The 24,184-nt window shown below is 40.0% G+C and overlaps 1 protein-coding gene across 1 annotated transcript in view; it reads left to right on the top strand.

Moving 5' to 3' along the window:
- Positions 1 to 7,862: 7,862 nt before the first annotated feature.
- LOC122799626 (guanylate-binding protein 1-like) overlaps positions 7,863 to 24,184 on the top strand; it is a 1,262,734-nt gene continuing 1,246,412 nt past the window's right edge. The window contains exon 1 of the mRNA XM_044068814.1: positions 7,863 to 8,083. The gene's annotated coding sequence lies outside the window, so the exon portion shown is untranslated. The remainder of the gene's footprint in view (positions 8,084 to 24,184) is intronic.

The following is a 24,184-nucleotide window of genomic DNA, read 5'->3' as shown; positions in this document are numbered from 1 at the left end:
TATATAGCTCACAACACCAGTATGCCACACAACAGTAGCCCCTAAGGCAAGACAACATACCCAACACTTTAGTCATAGGTGACTCTATAGTCAGGCACACTGATGTTGCACTCACCAGGCTGAACAAGGAGAAAATTACAGTCAGCTGCCTGTCAGGTGCTAGGATCAACCACATAAAGCATGCACTCAAGTCACTCCACAAGTACAAATATGACTCTGTTATTGTCCATGTTGGAGTGAATGACTTGAGATGTACCTCCCTGGACTACATGAAGAGAGACATGGAAGAGTTCTCAGATCATGTGACCCAGGCAGGTATGAGCCTAGCCCTGAGCAGCATCCTGCCTTCACCCAGAATGATACCACAGTCTAAGGACAAAATGATTGACTTCAACAATTGGTTAAGCTTCTGGTGTCATTCAAAGGGGATCCAGTATCTGTCTGCCTGGGACGACATGGTTGACAAATCACAATGTTTTGCCAGAGATGGTCTGCACCTGTTGTCCCTGGGATTCAGGCTACTGGCTAAGGCTCATGCCACCCCATATAGTGCCTTTTTTAGGCAAGAGTCAAAGGACAAAACCACCACCATAACAGGTACAAGTATGCAAAATCTGAAGATAATGCTACTAAATGCTTGAAGTCTAAACCTCAAAATGCACTCTCTCAAGGCACTCCTAAAAATGGAGAACATTGATATCTGTGCAGGAACTGAGACCGGGTTCAAGACTCCAGATAGCACTCTTTGCAATACCAGGCTATAACTCTTACCACACTTTTCGGCCACCAAACCAGGACCGAAACACTAAATGTGGAGGAGTGTCCATATTCACCAAGGATATTCACACCTTCAGGCTAGTTGCCCAACACAATGCATCCAAAATTCTCCAAGTGCAACTAACACTAGATAAGACTGCAATCCAAATTGTAGCTTGCAACAGATCCCCCGCCATGCCCCAAGATTCTCACTTCACCTTTCTAAACATACTGGAAAATATTAAGATACAACCAAACACCCTAATACTGGGTGAATTCAACTACCATGCCATTAACTGGTAAAACTACACGTGTACCAACACCTTTGCCCAACAGTTCTTGGAATTCATAAATTCCAATGCCCTGGCTCAACTAATCCATAGTCCCACCAGGGGCTCCAATATCCTGGTCCTGGTCATTACCAACATGGGAAATCAATGCTCCACACCAGTGGTCACCCCCTCGTTGATTAGGTCTGACCATAAGCTGATCACCTTTGACATCCACATCCCACCTCCACCTCCCAGTAATGAAACATCCATAAAAAACTTTTACAAGACCAACTTCATGCTACTCAAGTCAGAAGTGACAAACTTCATGCCACCCATGCAGACATGAACTGAAAGTTCGACTGCCGAATCCTACACTAAAGCACTGTACGAGCACATCCACTCGTGCATGAATTGTGCCATCCCAAACAGAACCAAGACAATCTCTTCCAAAAAAAGGAAGCTAATCTGGTGGTCCCCTGTCATAAACAAACTATACTACAGAAGGAAGAAACTGTTGCAGAAAAGAAGAAGATCCCATGATGCAAAAAACTCCCTTACCAGCCTCAGTAAGAAGTTGAGATCCCTCATAAATTCCTCCAAAGCTAGTTACAAAAATAAAATTGCCAAAGATTCCAAAGACAACCACAAGGCATTCTATAGCTATGTCATGAATCTAAATGGTAATGCTCAGATTTACTCTGAGTTACAACAGAATGGCATTAAATATACTGATGCCAAGGACATTGCCAATATCCTGGCAAATCGATTCATTGCCAACTTCATCCCCCTCTCACCCCCTAAAGGGCCCATCTCAATACTGAAAGATTGACAAATTCCGGTAATCACGGCCACACAGGTAAAAAACACACTCTCCAAGGCTAAGAATACAGCATCCATGGGACCAGACGACATCCTGGACTGTGTACTACATGAACTACAAAATGAACTCACACCTCACCTAAGTGTCGTGTTTAATCATAGCCTCACCTCAGGCTTCATGCCCACTGAGTGGCACACAGCTACAGTTATCCCACTCCACAAAGGGGGATCCACCTTGGATCCTGGGAACTACCGTCCTATCAATCTGATGAGCCTGATCTGCAAGGCCATGGAACGTATTATCATGGGATTTATAAACAAAGACATTGGCAACCTTCAAACACTGAACCCCACCCAGTTTGGGTTCATGAAGGGCTGATTGTGTCTCCTGAACCTGATTGACTTCTTCAAATCAGTCTCCAGAGCTGTGGACGAGGGTAAGGTGGTCCACGCAGCCTATCTGGAACTTGCCAAGGCCTTCGACACTATCCCCCACTCTGGAATCATAGATAAACTTACTAAGCTGGGCATAAATCCCTACGTCACTTGATGGGTTGTGAACTGGCTTACTGACAGAAGCCACACTGTAAAAGTAGCCGACTCTAAATCCAGCTCCAGACAAGTGACAAGTGGAGTACCTCAGGTTTCAGTCCTGGGACTGCTCTTGTTTGGCATCTACTTCTCTGAAGTACTGGGAGCCATTATTGAATCACAAAAATACAACAAAAAGGCTCTTACCATGCAGATAAAGCAAGTGTCACCATGAACAGTCCAAATTATGCAAAAATTAGTGACGCAAGCACCACATTATCACATAAAAAGGCTTAATTTATTATATTATATTTATTATAAATATAATAAATTAAGCCTTTTTATATGACATCATGGTGCTTGTGCCACTAAAGCAGCCATTACTGAATCCCCAAATTATGTGGATATTCTACAAAAGGGCCTTACAGAAACAGATGTTTGGTGCCAGAGCCATGGGCTCAAGCTCAATGCCAAAAAATGTATAGTTATCCCCTTTGGGAAAAAATGTACCCATGAATTACCACATAGGTGGCAGTACACTAAACACTGAAAGTGTGATAAGAGACTCAGGAAAACAGTCAGGAAATCCTTCTATGTGGCGGACCTCATCACTAAGGGCTTTTCATCCAGAAAAAAGGAAGTCATTGTCCCATTGTACTCATCTCTCATTAGACCCATCATAGAGTACAACTCCCCATTTGGTATGCACCTCACAAGACATCTGCAACAACTGGAAAGGCCGCAGAAATACCTCACTAAAAGAATCACAGGCCTAAAGAAAATGCCCTATGCTGACCGACTAAAAAAACTCCAGCTATACTCTGTCACATATCATCTACTCAAAGGTGATCTCTGCTTAACATACAAGGCCATGTCATACCCAGAGCTGTTGGACATGCAACACTTAAAGAAATCCCAATCCATAAGAGCCACATGCTCCAGGGACCTAAACCTTGTCATCACAATGAATAAAACATGCCGGAGGGAATAGGTTCCTGACCCAGAAATTCCCCATACATATACAAGGCCATGTCAAACCCAGAGCTGTTGGACATACAACACTTAAAGAAATCCCAATCCATAAGACCCACATGCTCCGGGGACCTAAACCTTGTCATCACAATGAATAAAACATGCTGGAGGGATAGGTTCCTGACCCAGAGACTCCCCATACATATACAAGGCCATGTCAAACCCAGAGCTGTTGGATATGCAACACTTAATGAGATCCAAATCCATAAGAGCCACATGCTTCAGGGACCTAAACCTTGTCATCACAATGAATAAAACATGCTGGAGGGATAGGTTCCTGACCCAGAGACTCCCCATACTCTGCAATAGACTGCCGATACATGTCAAGCAGAACACCTCCTTGGCCCTCTTCAAAAAGAACCTTGATGACTGGATGGTGGATAGGAAATTTACCCCAGGGATTATGTCAGTCACCCTGCTAGACAGGGATCCAGGGAAGTAAATATTGTGGGAAGAAATAGCCAGGGAATTGTTATGGCTAGGCTTGTACAGGCCCTATGGCTGATAGCCTAGTACCAGCCTATGAACCTATGAACCTATGTTATTTTTAATATTTCCTGTGATTGAAACTCTGGTGTTTACTGTAAATAGATATTTAGTATTTTCATGTCCTTTTATTATTTATTATTAAATATATTTAATGTTCTCACTGTGGCTAGTCCTTTTAGAAAACTATTTAAGTCTTGAGAGTATTTGCATATATTTATTTGGTGATAACTATGGCCACTCATAAAAGCCTTGCTGTTTGGTCAACATTACCAATTGTATTAATATTAACTTCACTCAGCATAATTGGATACCCTTTTAAGATCCTTATAGTAACTGACTGGTGGAAGTGAATCTACCTTATAGTCTGGGCAAAGTTGGTAGAGTGGGAAATTGGTGCCAGCTTTTCCCAGATGTGTGTGTGTGTGTGTGTGTGTGTGTGTGTGTGTGTGTGTGTGTGTGTGTGTGTCTGTGTCTGAGAGAGAAAATCAAACCTCACAGTGAGTGTACATCAGCTGCTTGGAGCAGGGACATGAAGCACTGGTTTCACAGAGAAAGTGGTGGAGGACTTGGCTTGGGCACTCAGCTGAGGACTTAACTCTGCAGCTGTGCCAGTGGGGAGTCTTACTGGAGGACCTGGAGAGAGACAGATATAGAGAAATCCAGACCCTGGACTGAATGTGTTCTCTGTGTGCTCTTAAGGGAAACTGTGGTTGATGCAGAGAGGTCTTCATCTGTTAATACTGAGTGTCTCCATTTGTATTCCAAGTCAGTGTTCCTCTCCAGTGTCAGTGGTGAAAATTCAGGCTCCTTGATTACTGGCCCAGAGTGGAGACATCACACCAGCTATGCCAGGAGAAGTAGGGCAGTGGATGTGTAACATATGCCAGAACACCTAGCTGGAAATTTGTAAAGAATTATATATTATTTGTATATCAAAGTGATTTGTAGAGACGCTTGTGTTGACAATTGTATTTGTAAAGCTGTTTGTGTTAAAAATGTACCAACAGTGTGTCTACTGGAGAGAAAAATCAATACACATGTATTATTGTAACTGTTTAAATGTATATGTTTTAACAGAGGATACTGGAAGAGAAGAGGTTAATCTCAATGCACCTGACTTTGAAAAAATAGTAAGAAATTAAATTACTCACAGGCCATAAAGATATTATCTCACAGTTCTGAATGAAGCCAAAGACACAATGTCTGCAAGAAGCATGGTCTGTTATCTCTGTAGGAGGAGTAGAAGTTTGCAATTGTTTTATGACTTCCTGAAGCTGCACCAATTCTGAGCAAAGCTCTTGTGTGTGTATTATTGACATATAGGTACTAAATTCTGGCAGTTTATAGTAATGGGGGGTTGCATGGAAACCAGAAGTCAGATGACCAGATGTATGTGGTGTCATTCTGTACAGAATAATGTTTTAATATTAGGTGATGCAGAAGTCTCAGGGCAGTCTATTTCTTGGGATCTGACATAGAAGGATCCCTCACTTACTTCATCTTGCCATGCTGTAGTAACTTAACCAGGGAATAGTAACTCTTTAGATTAGTCAGGAAAATACAGTGAGATTAGTTTAGTATTGTATTTCTGTATCTGTGTGAACCTGTCCACCTGTGTTAATTTTAATATTTCCTGTGATTGAAATTATGGTGTTTACTGTAAATAGATATTTTGTATTTTCATGTTCTTTTATTATTTATTATTAAATATATTTAAACTCTTCATTGTTGCTAGTCTTTTAGATAATGTTTTAACCTATGAGACTACGTATATCTATTGGTGACACTGTGGCCACTCCTGAAGCCTGGCTGTTTTGTCAACATTACCATTTGTATTAATATTAATTTCACTCAGTATAATTGGGTACCCTTGTAAGAGCCTTAGAGTAGCTGGCTTTGTAGTGTCTGCTGGCAGTAATAACTACCTTATAGTCTGGGTAAAAGGGGGGCACAGCAAGTGAATCAGTGCCAGCATTTCCCAGGTGTGTGTGTGTGTGTGTGTGTGTGTGTGTGTGTGTGTGTGTGTGTGTGTGTGTGTGTGTGTGTGTGTGTGTGTGTAAAAATCAAATCTCAAAGACGGTGTGGGTCAGCTGCCAGAACAGCCACATGAAGCACTGGTTTCACAGAGATGGTGCTGGATGACTTGGCTTGGACATTCTGCTGAGGACGTAACTCTACAGATGTGCTAGTAGTGAATATTATTGGGGTCCTGCAAGGAAACAAATATAAAGAAATCCAGACCCCGGGCTGACTATGTTCCTTGTGTGCTCTTAAGGGAAGTTGTCATTCATGCAGAGACATCTGCATCTGGGAATAGTGAGTGCATCCATTTGTATTCCAAGTGAATGTCCTTCTCTATTGTTAGTGGTGAGGATTTAGGCTCCTTGATTACCCAGAGTGGGGACATCACACACCCAATAATGATAAAGTATTTATTTTTGAGGAGCAAGATCATAGGAGTGTTTATGGGATGGTATGATGTAATGTGATCCACCATCTAAGACGGTACTCCCTAAACTGAAATATCCTCCAAAGAATAAATATCCCTAGTTAATAACCTGCTGGGAACAGGCTAGGTTCATGGTAAAATAATGGTTCCGATAAAGCTAGGTTAGGCACATCAGTTAATTTATTTATTGTTTTTGTTGACCAAGAATGTCAACCTGGGAATTCTTCATTTTCAGTGACATCCCAGGGAAAGAGATCCAGGAACATTTAAATACACATAAGTCGAGCATCCAAGACTTGGAAAAAAAAAAGTACATATCATGATTCCAAGCAACATGAACTGAGACAATGCATATAGTAATTTCCTATACAATGTTCCTGTTCTGCTAGCATGAGTGATTTATGAACCAGAAATTATTCTTATTGGGAACTTTTATTTTCTGAGGTCAGAGTTGTTTGTCTTGAGTACAGCTTTCAGCTCTCAGAGTGTACTGCTCAGATTTTCTGAGTGCAAAAGCTTCTTAGGCTATACAAGCAGGTTCCAGATAGTTAGCACGAGAGCCCAGGACTTATATTTATTCTAACTCACAGACTGCTTCCTCTCTGAGATAGTCCTCAATCACTTGGTTCACCCTGCAAGGAAAGGACCATAGTTCTAGTCTTTCTGTCTCCAAAATGAGGAACGCAATCTTTCATAATGTGGAACAAATGAACAACATGTAGAACACTTATTAAAATTTATAGGCAATTTTATCTAGAAATTACATAAGATAGTTAAAATACATTAATTTATATTTATTAAAAATCTCTTTTGACAAATTAATGTTTAAGTACTGTTTACCATAAATATCAGTTTAAAAAATCCTAAGACTGAATAGGTGACAGACGATTTTCAAAAAGAGGAATGTAAGTAAAATATATATTAATTTTCTAATTTGCTGGAATTATAGAATTATAAATATTGTGTCATAGGATAATAAATATTGTGTCATATACAATGACTGTAGTGAAGTGGAAATAAAAATAAAACATTAAGGAAGCGAGTAAGAAAGGTTTGTACGTGTGTGTGTGTGTGTGTGCGCGTGCGTGTGTGTACACACACCACACACACACACACACACAGACACACACACACACACACATACACACTGATATATATATATATATATATATATATGTGTGTGTGTGTGTGTGTGTGTGTGTGTGTGTGTGTAGGTCGTGTAGCAGTTTCAGTCACTAGATTCAGTAATTACAGTGAAGGAAGCATTTTAAATTATGTCAGTGTTAAGCACTCATATTTGCTTGCACTAATAATACAGCATATATACGAGGAGGAAAACAAATGCAGTTATGTAACAAAAGGGCATAAGGATGTATGTGTTATGTGACTGTCATGAGTATCTTTTCCACTTTTAGAGCTATTGCCATAGTAACCTCGTCCAACAGTTTCCTGACATTCATTTTATAGTAAAGGGTGGGGCTCCTTAGAATTGACTTTACTCGGTTTCATTTTGAGTTGGCAGCTGTAGTTGAGTATAAAACAGAGGATCGGAGAAAAGACTGCAACCTGCACTGAAGTCATACACTTTAACTTCAGGACTTGGAGGAGACGGATATTTAATATATATAATCATTAAAAAGTTTTCCTAGCAGAAGTTACTACTTATCCTATCAAAAAGAATTCTAAGTGCAACCTATCCGACCTGTTACAGAGACCAAGAATAAGGGAACTAAAGGTACGTATTGAAGTCTTCATTACACTTATTTGCTTTTCTTAGTCATAAAATATATTGACACTGGTGAAGAAAGACTGGCTGGTGTGTATTGATTAAATATCCGACCCATTTGTTCCTTAATTAAGACAATGTCACCAGATAAAAAAGTAAAGTATTTTCTTTCATTTCACATTAGGAGATGTGCTAAGGGATTAGTTATGTTGCATAATGTTGCCCAGGGCTAGTGTCAGCATTTTGGGGGCCCCCAGCAATTGTCAAGTTGGGGGCCCCGTAGACACTTCCAGTCTAACTACCACCCTGTCACTGCCACTCCTTCTAAACAACCTTTTTGTTCATGTTGCAAATTTTCAGGTGTAGTATGCACAGACTGACTTGTAACTACAATGCGCTTACATTAGAACAGACCTGTGCAGTACACTATGATGGTCCAACTCACAAAGGGACATCAACAGTTATTGACATTTAGTTGCAACAATGATACATTACAATGAGTCTAAGTACAGGTCTGAACTTAGGTGAAATGGTGCCTTACGCACAGCCTACTATTTCAGTCCCCCACAAACATACATACACCCTTCGGTTTACCCCTTCTGTTTTTTTTTTCCCATTGTTGGCTCCTCATAACATACACATTACATTTTCTTCCTTTTCTCACATTTGCCTTACTCATCAGCTTTTTCAAGAAGCCATAACTTTCTATATGTTCTGAAGTGTATTTTAAAGTTGTTTTTTTTTACATAACATAACACCTATAGATAGGTGTTTGAGACCATATGCATGTGATCCATGTGTGTTTTGTGTGAGTTGTACATGTGTGCACACATACATGTTCATATTACTCTGATTCCCTTCAGAGACATGATATGATTTACATTATTCATATCTATACATATTTTTTTGTTTTATACATATATTACATTTTATATATATTATATTATATACATTTCGGTGTGTGTACTTGTGTGTATATATCATTATTATTTTTATATTGTCATATATTTTTTATGATATTTACATATACATATATTTTTTACATGTGTATTTTATATTTTCATAGTGACTGTTTAGTTCTATGTGTGTGTGTGTGTGTGTGTGTGTGTGTGTGTGTGTGTGTGTGTGTGTGTGTGTGTGTGTGTGTGTGTGTGCATGTGCATGTGTGTGTGTGTGTGTGTGTGTGTGTGTGTGTGTGTGTGTGTGTGTGTGTGTGTGTGTGGGTGTGTGCATGCATGTGATTGTTGTGTCTACGTGGGAGAGGTCTTTGGATATGCATTTCATATGTTCAAGTTGATTATTATGCTATTCACACAGCATGAATTTACATTGCATTTTTACGACTGTATTTTTGCATTTATACATATGTATGTGTATATATGTGTATATACATTCATTTGTATATATATATATATATATATATATATATATATATATATATATATATATATATATATATATATATATTTTTTTTTTTTTTTAATTTGTTATTATTATGATAATACTTCATTTTTGTAGAAAATCACATCTGTTTATTTTTTCAGTTTGATGGTCATGATGTCATTTCCTGTTTAGTAAGTTATTTAAGGAACTGGAAATCACTTGAAAATGTTTCTGAGGAAGTTCACGTATTAAACAGTGGATGAAAGCGCTAAATTTTTGGCTTCTGGTTTACTTGTTTTTTTTGCCAGCAGTTCTGCAGTTCATTTTTTCGTTTTGTTTGGTTGTCAGTAATTTTTGAAGTATACAATATTCTTATACCAGCTTTTGTTGGTTTGACAAAATATTAAGATAATTGCTATGGTTGGGAGCCCCCCTCTAGGAATGGGGATTCCCCAGTAACAATAGGGTTCACTGGTGCCTAAAACCAGCTATGTCACTCATCATACTATCAACCTGTAATTTCACAGCTTGCATTTTCCCTATTCTTGGTAGGACTTCTATCTTATTATTTTTATGTATTTCCTAGCATAATAACTATACTTCTAATACTTTTGTACATACTGATTGTCATATCTGTCATTCTTTTATTTCATCACAGTTGACTGCTCATGCTTTATTGTATTTTATGCAAATTGTAAGCATATATGCTATTTTTAATCACAGGTATATTACTGTTTTATTGGGTGATCTCTAACTCTCTTGAGATTTCTCCCTGAGCCTCTGCTGAAAATGATTATTCATAGGATCTTAGGAAGTTACTAGGCTAATAGCCTTAGGGGCCTTACAAGCCTAACCAAGTTCTTCCCTTGTTTCCATGATCAGCACCTATTGCCCCTGTTCAAGAGAGAGATACAGGTGGAAGCCCCAAGGTGAATTTATGGTTACCCATCCAATCATCCAGAGTGCATTTGAAGAGGGCCAAAGAGGTGCTCTGCTTGACATGAATTAGGAGTCTGTTCCACAGGTGAGGTAACCTCAGGGAGACAAATCTGTCCCTCCAGCAGGTTCTATTAATGTCATATACCAGGTTAATGTTTTTAGAGTGAGTAACCAGTGAGCCATTGGACTTACGGATATGCAGCATTTCCAATAAAGCAGAATCAGGGATTGCCTTATTTACAAGGCAGAGATTGCCCCTCAGTAGTCTGAATGAAAAGGCGTAAAGTGACAGTGATTTCAGCTGATCCACATAGGACAGATGCTGAAGATCTTGAACTCTACTTGTGAGGAACTTTTGTGGTTTCTCCATTTGTTGCAGATGCCTGGAAAGGTACATACCAAAAGTGGCATTGTACCCAAATATTGGCCTGATGATGAAAGAGTACAGGGAGGTTATAACTTCTTTTTTTTTCCTGGAGATAATGCCCTTACTTATAAATGAGCAATATAGAATGGCATTCTTACCACTGCAGGGACATGGAGATCAAAGGTAAGGTTGCTGTCAAACTGTGTGTCCAGGTCCTTCACCACTGAGTGCATGCTTAGGGTTTTTCTATTGATGTGGTAGTTACCTGGAATATTGTGCTTACTGAAAGGGATGATGAGTTTAAGGGCACCACTTTGGTAGCAATCATTTGGATGCATAAGACCCTCTTGTATGATATTGATATTGTTTGGCATTCTATGGCCATTCCCAGTTTGCAGTTATCTGCAAACTTTGTCAGCCAAAGACCTGTAGTTTTTGATTGTAGTTTGGAGAAATAGATTCTAAGCAGTAGAGGTCCCAGAACTGATCCATGTGGAACACCACCGGTTACGGGTTTGCTGTTGGATATGGATTCCCATGTTTTGACTGCATGGGTTCTATCTGTGAGCCAGTCAGTGACCCGCATAATGATATAAGGGTTGATACCTATCTGAGTGAGTTTGTTAATAATGCCTGAGTGGGGAATAGTGTCAAAAGCCTTGACCAAGTTCTGGTAGGCTGTATGCACAGTTTTCCCCTCATCCAAGGCTCTGGTGACTGTCTCAAAGAAGTTCACCAGGTTTAACAGCCATGAGCTCCCTTTGACAAATCCAAACTAAGTAGGGTTAAGTGTTTGGAGATTACCTATATCTTTGTTGATAAGGTCTGTCCCTTTTTTAATTTCTCAAAATCTTTTTGGTTTCTAATACCATGATGGGAAAGGACCCCATTCCTAAGTCAAAGTACGATTAAAGTCCATGAAATTAGTATTGTTTCAATCCTTGATGTCAGCCAAAAGTGCTCTTTGCAGCACCCACAATGTGTCCAGTAGTGACTTCTTCAATTTGTATGGGGTTACTTGGACTGGTAACATATCTAAATGCAATTGTAGATTATTTTTTTATAAGACATGTTGCTCCTGCTACTGTTGGAACTGTCTGGGTATCTTTCTTCCACATTGCCTGCAGATCCTGGTATTTTATGACTTTGTGTTTCTCTGTACGCAAGACACTGTAGTCACTGCTTGTGGCAATTTCAGTGATCAATGCTACTTTTGTCTTCTTTTCTTGGACTACTATATCCAGTTTTCCAGCATCTATCTTTTGAACTGTTGGTAATGGGTAATCTTATGTGATATAAACTTCATAATTTTCTATGATGCCTTGTGGCTCATGTTTCCAGTGTTTTCAGCCACTTTGATACCATAATGATTGCACAATCCCCAGTGCAACAGTCTCTCCACATTATTATGCCTTTCAGTATACAGTCCTTCTACCATTAGTGTGTCACAACCAGCAACTAGGTGTGTAACTGTTTCCAGTTTAGATTTACAAAACCTACATTTGTCTGTTTCTCCCACATGTTCAATGGACTTTGTAAACCAGTGTGTACAAAGCCCACTATCTTGAGCTGCCAATATTAACCTTTCATTTCTTGGTTTGAATTTGCCTCTCCTTAACCATTCCTACATTTGTTCCTGATCAACATGAGGTTCTTCTAGAAGTTTTCTATACTTGCAACTATATTTATGCTTTTCCCATATTTCTTGCCTTCTCATCTGGTCCTTCACCTTATAGTCTTTCTTTTGTTTTTTTTTGGCACATTCAGTTGCTGCCTGATTTTTATCTACTTCTGGTTTGATTTCCATTCCTGCTTGACGTCAATATGCTTTTGCTAAATTAAGCAGAGAAGTTATCTTAGATTTATTCTCCTCATGTTTCAAAACTTTCACTACATTTGCATATTGTGAGGTCAGTAGATATGTGTAGAGTCCCATGATTGCAGATCTGCACATGTAATCACTTTCAAGGAGGCCCATCCTTCCTTTGGAATGGGAAATATATAATCTTGATATACAGTGATTTTTATAGATCATTTGATAAGCATGGAGCATCTTTCTTGTTTTAATGTCTAATCTAGCCAACATTTTTTGGGGCCAGTCAATCACTCCAAAGCTGTAAGTTAGGACAAGAAGAGCAAACTGGTTTATAGCTTGAATCTTGTTCCAAGATGTCAACGCTGCTCTCAGGATTAATTTAAGTCTTCTAAGGTATTCCTTACTTAGCTTTATTCACATTTGTTTATGTTTTATTGCTGATCCTTCATCAATTCCCCAAGTATTTATACACTCCATCTTGCTCAAGTTTTTTTATATCACATTTTTGTCCCAAAGTGATGTTTTACTGGTGCTGCAGTTTTCCTGCTTTAAAGGTTGCTTTTTGCACATTTATCAAAATCAAATGACATTCTAATATCATATGAAAAAGTTTTGACAACCTGCAGCTGTGCTTTCAGTTCCTCATCTGATGAGCTAAACAGTTTTAAATCATCGACAAAGAGAAGATGAGAAGTCTTTAGACTGTTGTTTTCTAGGACCCAAATTGTAGCCATGGCCTAAGCTGTTAAGTAAATAGCATAATGGGTTAATGGCAAGGCAGAACAGCAATGGTGACAGAGAGTCACCCTGGAATATCCCCCTTTGAATTTTTATGCCTGGGATAATAATCTTTCCTTCATCATGGCTTAATTGCAATGTGGTCTGCCGCTGCTTCATGGTTACTGTAATGTAGTCAATCAGTGTAGGGTGTATCTTATATATTTTTAAGCACTCTTTTGTCCATGAATGTGGGATATTATCAAATGCTTTTTTTGTAGTCAATCCATGCCATACTTAGATTCTTCCCCTTTTTACAGTTTGCCACTATAACTTTAACAATAGATGATACTTTTTTCCATATGACTTTCTTTTATTGCCCTTTTGTTCTACTGCCATAATTGAGTTTTCTTCTAAATGACTATAAACTCTGTCAGCGTCAGTTCCCGTGTATAGTTTATACATCGTCGGAAGGCAAGTTATTGGTCTATAATTTTTAGGGTAGCAGGTTCACTCTTAAGTAGGAGCATTGTTTTTCCTGTTGTTAGACAGGTTGGTGTCTGTTTGGGGTGCGCATATAAAAAGTTCTTATTCATGGCTAAATCCTCATGCAAAGATGTCAGTACTTTTAACCAAAAGTTAGGTACTGCATCTAGACCCAGAGTTTTCCAGTTAGAGGCTTTTCTTAACTTTGTTTCAATCTCTCTGGCTGTTATTTCATCCAATTTCATATCCTGTACTTTTAAACAGGTTCCTATTAGAACTCTGAACGCTTGAAATGTCAAATGTCATATGGTCAACACCATATGATCGACATTTCAAGAGTTCGAAGGTTAAATGTAACATCGCCGTTCTGTGCAGAATGGGAGAATTTCCCTTTTCTGCACTGAAGTGCGATCTCAGAGTTGGTATATTTAAGTAGGGGGGCGTGTGGGGTGCAGGGGGGCTTGCTCTCCTGCCTGCACCGTTAAGGTAAGTTTTTTGTTTTTTTTGTTTTTTTATTATATATTTGAACTTTTAAACTTCGATCATATGTTGTCAAACATATGAGATTCGAAGTTTTGAACGTTTGAATATATAATATAGACCCTTTTAAACTTCTTGTTCTTTCTTTTACTTCTTCTATCCATTTAACATTTTTGTTATGTTCCACAGGATCTTCATAGATGCTTCTCCAAAATGTATCTACTTCCTCTTTTTTTTTGGTGGTCTTTCAATTCCCTTTACCTTATTTCCAAATTCTCTATAAAACATTTTTGGGTCATCAATAAAGTGCTTATTTTGTACCTTTCCCTTATATTTATCTATGTATCTTCTAAGTTTTTCCACCTGTGCTGAAATGCTTAGTTTATTTGCAATGGTGTATGATAGATCCTGGTCTGTTCTAATATTGTGCATTGCTTTAATCACCTCTATCTTTCTTAGTATTTTTGTTGATCTATTCCCTCTTCTATATTCTTCTAACAGTGACACTTCTTGTCTTAATTGCTTTATAGTTTTCTCTGTTTGATACTTCTATGATGGTATTCGACTTCTCCCCTTCCTTTCCCTCACTACCCTGTGTTCTTGTGGTAGAACTTTATCAGTTATTAATTTAGCTGCACAGTAATATATCCTGATTACTTCTGTTATATCATATGGATCTCTATGGACAGTCCTAATTACTGCATTCATTTGTTTTCTCAGACGTCTTTCTTTTTGGGTTTTATTGACCTTCTGCAGTCTATTTATCTCATTGATCTTAATATATCTATCCATGTCTATTAAATCAAGCAACTCTTCTCTTAGCTCATTTTATTCCAAACTGAGGGCATATCCCTTGTTTTCCATTTCCTGTAGGCATTCTATAAAAAGTTCTATAGCATCTTCCTGTGGCACCTTTTCTTCAATTTCATCCTGTGCCATCCATTGTTCTGTCATATGGGAACTTACTGGCCTATCACTCCTCAACATTGACTGCATCAGGGTTTCCACAGTTTCCTGTTTCTTTCCTTGCTGTCTAGCTTCAAGTGAACGTTTATACTGGTTTCCTGTAGAAGGCCCCAAAATATCTTGATATGGCACCTGACCAGTTGCTTCCTGTTCCACTGGTTTCCCCTTAATTTGGATATCCATTGCTTTATCCTGATGTGGTGCTTTCTGTATTGGATTTTCTACACTGAATCCTTCTCTTTGCGGGTGCTCCATAACCTCAGTTTCTATTTCTTTGACTTCTCCATTACTAATCTCCCTTTCTACTTTTCCTGTTAGTCTTCTTATTTTTTGTATTGTAAAGTTTGCCATATCAGGATTCCTTTGCCTGTATTTCTCTTCAAATAGCTTTGTTGCTGCTCTTTTTGTATTGGTTAATTTTGCTTTTTCCTTTGCATAAATATTACACCATATTAAATCTCTCTTTCTTTCCCATGTCCATATTTCTTTTTTATACTTTTTAAATATCCCTTGGTTTTGTTGTTTATATCTTTGCACTTCCTCAGATGCTTCTTTTTCCAAACAGATCAAAGATTCTTGATCTATATACTGTTTTTCAAAAATATGTTATGTTAATGAATGCAAGTTTTTATTTGAAGTTTCTGACAGTTTTTCTTGCAGCAGTATTTTCTTTCCTCTAATTTCTCTCTTAATCACTTTGCATATTTTGGGTCTGGAAATTCTGGGCTTTTTACATAATAGTAACAATACATAATTTCTTTCTTATCCTCAACAGTTCACTCTATCATCTTTATGGCTCTTCTTTGGCCTATCAGTTTTTGTGATTTTTGTGGATTGCTACTTTCTTCTACAACAGGGGGCCATCCTCCCCTAGGCCTGGCCTGACCCCATTGTAGGAAGGTCCATGATGATTCACTCCATGGCCTTGCAGATAAGGCTAGTCAGGCTAAATGGTCTGTAGTTCCTGGGGTCAGTGGAAGCACTGACTTTCTCAAGGGGATAACAGTGGCTGTTTTCCATTGAGGTGGGACAAAGTTGGTGCTTAGACTATGACTGAAAAGATTACCCGATGGTGTTGCTAATTCTTGGAGCCCATGTGGTACGCAGCCTGTGATGTTATCAGGTCCCATAGATGCTGTGTGTTTGGCCTTAGAGAGAGCATTTATGACCTGCTGTCTAGTGATACAAGGTGGGAGACAGGTGGAATGAATGTCAGGGAGTATGTGTGGTGGGGACAGAGGAGTGAAGTTTTCACAGAACCTGTTGGCTAACAGGTTTGCTATGTCCACAGACTCATTGTATGTGGTATCATTAACTACCAGTTCAGTGCAAATCTGGGTCTTACCTTTTAGGCTGTGAATGTAACTAAAAAATGCCTTATGGTTGTCCTTAGTTGAGCTCGCTAATTTAGATTTGTTGTTTGATTTGGAGGACTTCACAAAAAGTTTTATTTGCTTGTTTAAGCTAAGGAGGGAGTGTTTCCAATTTAGGGCATTCTTCCTCTTACATTTGGACAACAATTTCTTCCTCTTATTGTAAAGCCTGTTAATGTCAGTGGTCCACCAGGTAGGTTTGTTCTTCCTTAAAGAGCTTGTTTTGGTCCTATCAGATATGGCCATGTCAATGCAGTTATACAGGTGTTTGTAAAAACCATTGTTTCCAGGTCCATCTGAGGGGGGAGGCGTAGTGAAGCTATTTATACTATCCCTTAGAAGGATATAATCTACTTTGGAGAATTTTTTTTAGTTTAGTTGCTGTTGTGGGGGTCCAGTTTGATAGTTACTTCTAATGAGACTGATTTGTGGTCAGATTTGACAAGGGAAGACCTCACAGTGGGGGTGCTACAGCAGTCTCCCATATTGCTAAGCAGATCCAAGATGTAGCCACCCCTAGCTGGTGTGTCCACCAGCTGATCCAGGGCATTGGAGTTAATGATCTCGAGGAACCTTTGGGCAAGTGATTCTGAGCACGAGTAATTTACCCAGTCAATGGATAAGTAATTACAATTGGCTACCTATTACACTGTCACAGATGCAGGTTGTCGAATGTGTCTTTGTCAAACTGTGAAGTGCAAAAAGGCAGAATAGCGAATTAGCTTTTCAGCGAATTCTTTCCCTTGGAAAGAATTCGTTTGGCCGCTTTCACTACTTTGCCTTTTTGGCACTGTAGTGCGATCTCAGAGTTGGTATATTCTAGTAGGGGGGTGTGGGGGTGAAGCCCCCTACATTAAGTAATGTTTTACAGGGTTTTTTTGTTTCAGAACAGCGATTGTTTTCTATTGGAAAATAATCGTTGTTCTGAAGTTTCAACATTGTAAGCTTTCACTGACATGGGGTTGATTATCTGTTGTTCGCTCTTTTGAGCGTGCAATATGATAATATAAACCCTTAAAATCACCATGAACTATGGTGTTTGGATGTATCTTGATGGATTCCAGTAGATCCACATAGGCAGGTTGGGTGTCTTGATTCATGGAGGGGGTCCAGTAGCTGGCAATGACTTGAATAGGTGTCCGACCAACAGTTAGTTGCACCTGAAGTGTCTCCAGGGAATCATACTGTTTAACAAATCTAGAGGTGTAGTTATCATTAATGAATATTGATACACTGCCTCCTTTAGTTTTCACTCCTTCCATTCGTGGTCTGAACATGTGGTAGGAGGTGCAAGTCAGTATGGCTGTGGTACACTCCACAGCCTTGAACCAGGTCTCCATTACTGCACAGATGTCAGCATCTTCCAAGGTGAGGACTTCTTCCAGTATGTGCAATTTCATGCTAAGACTCCTAGAGTTTAGCAGCATAACCTTGAAGTTGTTTTCTTATTAAATTTTTACACTGGAAATTTTGCTCTTGTGACATTACCTAAAAAAGGCACTTACACAAAGGGTCTTTGCCAGTAGTCAAAATCCCAGGGGTGACCGATGAAGACCATTTCTGGCAAATCATCAAGGTCTATGGATCATGAAACTGGATCCCCTTTGAATAACACCAGAAACTAAGCCAATTATTGAAGTCAATGGGGGGAATTTGATAAAGCCTACACATTGTTTTCATGTAGACATCGTGCCGAGATGCTTACATGGATGCAAACATATTAAGATTCAGTAAGTGCTTCTGAGCAGTGCACATGCACGCACAAACATGGAAAATTCCGTGGCATGCAAATCACCTCATAAGCAGGTGAATATCATGCAAATGAGGCAGGTAGAGTGATCCAATAAAGTAAGGCATCTGTTCAGACCCCTTGTCACTGTCTGGAGTGTATGCAGAAAAATTCTATGTACAGGAGTCTAGACAGACAAAAGGGGGTGTAAAACTGTAGAAATGTGGACATAAATCCCCTGAAAATGTAATATCACATACACATATGAGCAAAATAATATGTCAGACAGATTACAGTTAAATTATTATTTTAATAATCTCAGTGTGTTTGCATGACACCCCACCATGCGCAAACATGCTTAATAGAAAAAAATAGGAAAAAAAAGAATGTTATACTATGCTACAGAAATGTATTATAGGGCCTTGTGTGGGATCCCTACAATGGTGCATTGCTGCTGTTGCTAAGGTCATAGGGCTATGAAGTGTGTAGTTTCAAGGCTGTCAGCATGAATATGTATGCAAATGAGGTGGAGTTACTGAATAGCAGAAAGGAGTAACTGTGTCCACATATCCCCTTCTTGTAGGATCTTAGACCATGTTGATGTTTACACAGGATGTGACTGACATCAGGAGGTGTGCCCTCTCACTTCTAAGCTCTTTTAAGTTTATGTGCACATGTTTGCAATGTGTGCCACCTGGTTGAGTGTGCCCTTAAAACGAGATGTATTCAGCTACTCATTTTGACCTTTGCATAAGCTATCCATTGTTGTGCATGGTGTCATGCACTGAATAGGGCTATTAAATGATGTTAAGTATATTGTAGGCAGGTGGAATGCATCATAGTTAGCCAATCACACATTCTGCATCTACAGCAGAGCTGTATAAAGTATGCATACACCCTACATTCTAATTTTTCCCCAATACTCTGGACCATTGGAGTACACATTTGGGAATTTTAACTGAGATAAAGCTAGGGGCTGCTGCAGGTCTGCTACATATGTATGTGCTAGATGCTGAAGTCAGTGTGGTTCTGTAGACACTAGACCTAGGCAGAGAAGGAGAAGAGTGTTCAGGCCCAGGGTAACCTTCCAGGAGCTATGTGAGCTAGAGATTGTAGAGCACTACAGGGTAGACAGGAACATAATCCAAGAACTCACTGAGCTATGCCACCCTCAACTCAGACCCAGAGCCAACAGAGAGGAACCCATCCCAGTGGAACAAAGGTATGTGTAGCCTTTAGGTTACTAGCTACAGGTACTTTCAAAAGACCAACTGAGAACATGAATGGGGTCTCACAGGCATCTGCATCCAGGATACTCCACCAGTTCCTGGATGCCATGCTACCACATGAAAGTGAGCACATATCTTTTCCCCTCATCCTTGAGGAGAGGACCAGCAATATGCAACACTTCTACCATGTAGCACACTACCCTGAAGTACTGGGTGCCATAGAGTGAGCTCATGTACACATCAAGGTACCACCCAGTGAGGGGGGTAGAATATACATCAACTGCAAGGGGTACCACTCCTTCAACTGCCAGGTCATGTGCAATGCCCAGGGGATTACCCTGAATGTGTGTGCTGGCAGAACTGCTAGTTATCACAACTCCCATATCTGGCACTCATCACAACTGTATCAGAAGTTTGCTAGGGGAGACATCTCACACAACCACTTACTGGGGAATGCTGGCTATGCCCTGGATCCCAGGATTCCCACTCCTCATTTCTTGATACACTGGAAATATTAGGGAACAACCTAACACCCTAATAATGGGCAATTTCAACTATCCCACTATTAACTGGGAAAACTACTCTTCTACCAACTCTTGTGCTCAACGTTTTCTGGAATTCATAAATTCCAACACATTGGATCAACGTATCCACACTCCCACCAGGGGCAGCAATATCCTAGATCTGGACATTACCAACATGGGTAACTGGTGGTCCACACCAGAGGTCAATTCCTCGTTGGTCAGATCCAACCACAAGCTAATCACCCTAGACATCCACATCCCACCCCCACCCCCCATTAGGGAAACCACCTTAAAAATTTTCTTCAAAGCTAGCTTCACGCTTCTTAAGACAGAAGTGGCAAACTTCACAACACCCATGCTGACAACCAATAGAGGTACGACTGCTGAATCCTATACAAATGCACTTTATAAGCACTTATAAGAGTGCATGGATCATACAATCCCTAACAGAACCAAGATGCTATCCTCCAAAAAAGGAAGCCAAGGTGGTCCTCTGCCATAAACAAACTCTACAACAGAAGAAAGAAACTGTTGCAAAAAGGAGTAAAAATCCCATGATTGGAGGAACTCCCTGGTCAGCCTCAGTAAGAAGCTGAGATCCCTCATAAAATCCTCCAAAGCTAGTTACGAAAACAAAATTGCCACTGATTCTAAAGACAACCACAAAGCATTCTATAGCTATGTCAAGAATCTCAGTGGCAACACTCAGATCTGCTCTGAGTTACAGCACAATGGCACTAAATATACAGAACCAACTGATATTGCCAACATCCTGGCATATAGGTTCAGTGCTAACTTTACCCATCTCTCACCCCCTAAAGGGCCCATCTCTATACTGGAAGAATGCAAAATTCCTGTAATCACGACTGCACAGGTAAAAAACACACTCTCCAAAGCCAAGAACACAGCATCCATGGGACCTGACAACACCCCAGGCTGCATTCTACATGAACTACAGAACGAACTAGCACCCCACCTAAGTACCATGTTCAATCATAGCCTCACCTCAGGCTTTGCGCCCACTGAATGATGCACAGCAATGGTTATCCCACTCCACAAAGGGGGAGCCACCACGGATCCCAGGAACTACCACCCCATTAGCCTGGTGAGCCTGTTTTGCAAGGCTATGGAACATATCATCATGGATCTTATAAACAATGACATTAGTAATCTCCAAATTCTGGACCCTACCCAGTTCAGGTTTGTAAAAGGCAGATCATGTCTGCTAAACCTGATAGACTTCTTTGAAGCAGTCACCAAAGCCGTAGATAAGGGTAAGGTGGTTCACACAGCCTATGTAGATCTCGCCAAGGCTTTTGACACCATCCCCCACTCTGGAATTATAGATAAACTCACTAGACTAGGTATAAATCCTTATGTCACAAAATGGGTTGCCAACTGGCTCACTGACAGAACCCACATTGTGAATGTAGCAGACTCTAAATCCAACTTCAGACCAGTGACAAGTGGAGTACCACAGGGTTCAGTCCTGGGTCCTCTCCTGTTTGGTATCTACTTCTCTGAAGTACAGGCTAACACAGAAGGTCTTTGGCTAACAAAGTTCGCAGATGACTGCAAACTAGGAGCCATACTCAAAACTCCTAGCAATGTGGATATCCTACAAAAGGGCCTCACTGAGACAAATGTCTGGTGTCAAAGCCATGGCCTCAAGCTCAATGCCAAAAAGTGCATTGTCATCCCTTTTGGTAAAAACTCTGCACCCATGAACTACCACATAGGGGGTAGTCTACTTAACACTGAAAGTGTGACAAGAGACCTTGGGACACAGGTGGACAGTAGTCTCTCCTTTGATAATCACATCACCACAGTAGTCAGGAAATCCTTCTGTGTGACACACCTCATCACAAAAGGTTTCTCATCCAGGAAAAAAAAAGGTCATTGTTCCCCTCTGCTCATCACTCATTAGACCCATTATAGAGTACAATGCCTCTTTTGGTATATACCTCACAAGACATCTACAACAACTGGAAAGGCTGCAGAAATACCTCACAAAGAGGATTAATGGCCTCAAACAGATGCCCTACACAGACTGTCTCCAAAAACTCCAGCTTTACTCCGTCGCATATCGCCTACTCAGAGGCGATCTCTGCCTAATATATAAAGCTATGTAAAACCCAGAGCTGTTGGACATGCTCCACTTAAAGCAATCCCAGTCCCTCAGAGCTACATGCACTAGGGACCTAAACCTTGTCATCACAATACAAATAACATGCTGGAGGGATAGATTCCTGATCCAGAGACTTCCCATACTCTGGAACAAACTACCTATCTATATCAAATAAAGCTCCTCATTAGCACTCTTCAGGAAAAATCTTGATGATTGGATGGGAGATAGGAAATTCACCCCGGGGATCACTTTTGTGGCTCTGCTTGACAGAGGCACAGGAAAATAATTTTCTTTGGTGGTGAAAGCCAGGGTACCATTTGACTAGGCTTATATAGGCCATAGGGTCAATATCCTAGTACCTACCTATGAACCTATGAACCTATGATGACACCAATCAGGAATGCACACACACACCCACAGAAGAATGCCATAATGAGGCACACACAAACTAGGAACATCATAGAGGGTGCATTTGGACTTCTGAAGTCACGGTTCCAGTGCCTAGATATATCTGGTGGAGCCCTGCAGTACTTTCCAGCCACATGCGCACATATATTCACAGTATGTGCTATGCTACACAATCTTAACCTGTGGAAACAGCTGCATTAGGATCAGCAAAGGGAAGGAATACACAACCCGCCACCAGTACCTAGGTCACCACAGCAACAGTCAGAGGAGGACCCGGAAGAGGAATCCCCTGCTAATGTCTCTTTAGGCAGATGTAGGCATGCTCAGTACCCCCTGGCTTTGGCTAAGAGACAATGCATAGCACATTCACTGACAACCTAGGAACCTGGGGACCTAGGGACTGACACCTTACTCCTACTCACATATATATAATAAAATTGATGCCAGCCACCCCACACAAACTGTGCTTATCCATGTATTGGCTGTGTACTGCTTACATTACACATAATCAGCCCTGAGCAACACTTCTGTCAACTTCTGCATTCACAAGGTAAGTCTCTAACCTACACAGTACTTGTAAGGATTAGTATGATATTATATTGCATGTATGGTTCTGCTACATTTATGCAAGTAAATTTAGCGGGGCTATTTAGACACAAGTAACATCCAAGTGGGACTACATATACCCAGTCCACTATCACGTGTCCTTTAATATTCATTAGGTCTTGTGCATGGAATATTCACTACATCAGTCGAGGGAGATGTTAAATAGTGGGGTTACATGATATTTGGACTACTGTGTATCCCAGCAGAACATGCAGTGTTGTTCCCCCACCCACAACACAGCAGTGTTCCCATATAACTGCTTTAACAGTAACTCAGTGGTATATCAGCAGTGCAGGCAATTTCAGGGCAGTAACATAGAAATCGATCATATATTGTATGTCACTTAACACAGGAATAACAACATATATATTTATGCTGTTCCCTATGTGATGAATGACTCCTCTCTGGTTGGCAGCTTGTGTGGCTCAGTGGACAAGGGAAGTTAGCTTGGGTGATGGTGTTAATGGTTCTAATATGGAAGTATCTACATCTTTTGGATGTAAGGTATTATTATGTTGGTTTCTTTATAGACTGTCAGTCTGTGTGTGGTGTAACATTGTTAACTTCTGTCACATATTAATTACATCAGACAGCTGAAGAACACCATGGAGAATTTGACTGAAGTGCAGTATTGCAAAAACAGGGATAGATGTCATTGTCTGTAACACACAAAATCCCGGACTGGAGTATAGGTAAGTGTGGGCTGGAGTCAGTTTATAAATACTGACAATCCCACTGAGCATGCTCATACACTTAAACAGAGAGCAATTCTGTTGCTCCATGCTCAGTATCACCTGTCATATATAGATATGTCTATACATACATATATGTATATCATACCACCCAACCGTACAGAATTACTCGGTTTTAACCGAGTTTTGGGGTCAAATAATGGAGTGCTATGATTCCCAAGTGGCACCCCTTCCTTTCTGATTTTTCCCAGCTTTTTTTAAAATTTT

The sequence above is a fragment of the Protopterus annectens genome, chromosome 4.part0 (genome assembly GCF_019279795.1).
Source record: "Protopterus annectens isolate FY-2018-M chromosome 4.part0, PAN1.0, whole genome shotgun sequence".
Classification (NCBI taxonomy): Eukaryota; Metazoa; Chordata; order Ceratodontiformes; family Protopteridae; genus Protopterus; species Protopterus annectens.
The sequence above is the reverse complement of the archived record's forward strand: the minus strand, read 5'-3'. Positions and strand labels throughout refer to the sequence as shown.